This window comes from Suncus etruscus, chromosome X, assembly GCF_024139225.1.
Source record: "Suncus etruscus isolate mSunEtr1 chromosome X, mSunEtr1.pri.cur, whole genome shotgun sequence".
NCBI classification, from domain to species: Eukaryota; Metazoa; Chordata; class Mammalia; order Eulipotyphla; family Soricidae; genus Suncus; species Suncus etruscus.
In genome coordinates this window covers 119,186,472-119,188,577 of record NC_064868.1, presented here as the reverse complement: position 1 = coordinate 119,188,577, position 2,106 = coordinate 119,186,472, and positions in this window count along the sequence as shown.

Here is a 2,106-nt window from a genome sequence, read left to right as displayed (position 1 = left end):
CTTAACACAACCCAGGTTTGATCAAGGACTTAAGACCCATATTCTCCAAGGGATAAGTCTGTATATAACTAAATTGGAATTACTCTGTAGGAGATAAGTCTCTTCTTCATTTAGATGACCATTTCTGTCATTTATGTTAGAATGCACTTGCAGGTATGTATTTTTCATTTTGAGGTATAATGCAATGTTGCATGTTTTATTCTCCCCCCTTTCAACATTGACATTCTTTCAAATTGGCTCTGTCATCTTTTAACATCTGTCTCTCCTTCCCTCCTCTTTTGAACACTACTTTTGAGCACACTGAGTAAGGCTCTTGCCTTGCACGTGGCCAACCTGGGTTCCATGCCCAGTATCCCATACAATCTCCTGAGCCTGGCCAGGAGCGATCGATCCCTGAGCGCAGAGCCAGGATTAAGTCTGAGCACTGTTATGTGTGACCCAACAACAAAACAAAAGCACTAAGCAATATATGCATGTGTACTAGTGTCCGTGTTATCAATATTAAATCTGGGTTCTTACTGATATCTCCTGATATCTCTAACCCATTAATATGAGGAATATTCTAATTTTCTCTTATCAGTAATTTTTCAACAGTGAGAGTCTGTCTCCTACCATTTACTATCTGTGCACTTTGTTCTTTTTCAATAAAACATTCCAAATTTGCTAACTCATGCCCCCGTGAGTATCATCTATTACAACTGGGATACAGTTTTTATGTACAATTCTTTGTCTTTGATTTTATAGTTATCAGTCAAAATGCCATTTTACAAAGTGACTTAGGTCAGCACCTTTCCCCTTGCCCAGATTCCCTTTTGAATATTAGGTTTATTTAAATTCTATGTCCCTCTAATAAGCTACATTGGAGTTGAGTGATGTGCATAGACACACCTCATAAGTAAGCCACAGTAGTTTTCTGTTGATAGCATTATACTAAGCACTGTCTTATTGCTGCACTGAGGTTTCAGTCATTCAGAAAACCTTATGTGCTAATACACTGTCAAGACCTTGAAGTAATCTAATAGTAGAAATGGACGAGTGATGATTCAATATATATGGAGGTATGAAAGTGTACTCCTGGGATTTTTATAGTCTTGCCAACCAATGGTAAATCAACGAAGTTACATTTTTAAAAGAACAGAAAAAGGGGGTGTGTCTTCATATACCCAAGTTACATGTGCATATAATTAAAGGAGTCCTCTTTGTTTTTCTTCTCTGACTTTCTTAGCCTACTTATTAAAATCCATACATACATATATAATCTAGAGAGATAATATGGAGGTTAAGGAGCAACTGACCGCAGTTCAGTCCCCAACACCAGGTATTGTCCTGCAAAAACTGCTTTAAGGTGTTCCTGAAACCCCCCACAAATTTTCTATTTAGCTATGAATGCTAGTTCTCAGGAAAGTAAAATGAGGTAGTGCCCTTCTATTTGACACTCTAAAAGCTAAGACTTTTGTTCTTTGGATTTGTGCAGTGAATCTCATAGAGACTGGTCTGACAGCCCATAACTTGGTTGTAGCGCTTCAGCTGCATCTGTTGCTAGGTAGGGTTGCCATAACAAACACTGTAGAGTGGGTGGCTTAACCAACAAAAATATTTTCTCACTCTTTTGGAGCGTGGAAGTTTGAAGATAAAGATGCTGCCAATTTGGGGTTTTGATTGATTTTATTGGAGGGGGAATTGTTTGGAGACCACACATGGCTGTGCTCAGGATTTAATTCCTTGCTCTGTGCTCAGAGATCACGTTTGAAGGTGATCAGGGACCATGGTGGTGTGGATCAGCAGTGTGCAAGGCATGGGCCTTAACCCTTCTGTCTCTCTAGCCCAAGCTTTGGAAGCTTCCCTCCATGCTCCTGCTCCTAAGTTGCAATTTATTTTAAATAAATGTAAAGTCAGGATAATAACTCAGGACCAGAGTCATGTGACTAGCATGCATCAGACCCCAGGTTTGATCCCCACCACCGTGTGGTTACCGAACTCCACCAGATATAATTCCTGGTGACCTCCAAATTCACTGGCTGACCTCGTAAAATAGCAAAGTTTAAAATTTGGCACCTTATTTTCTCCAAGTGAAAATTTAAGCTATAGTGTGTGAACCCCCAAAAT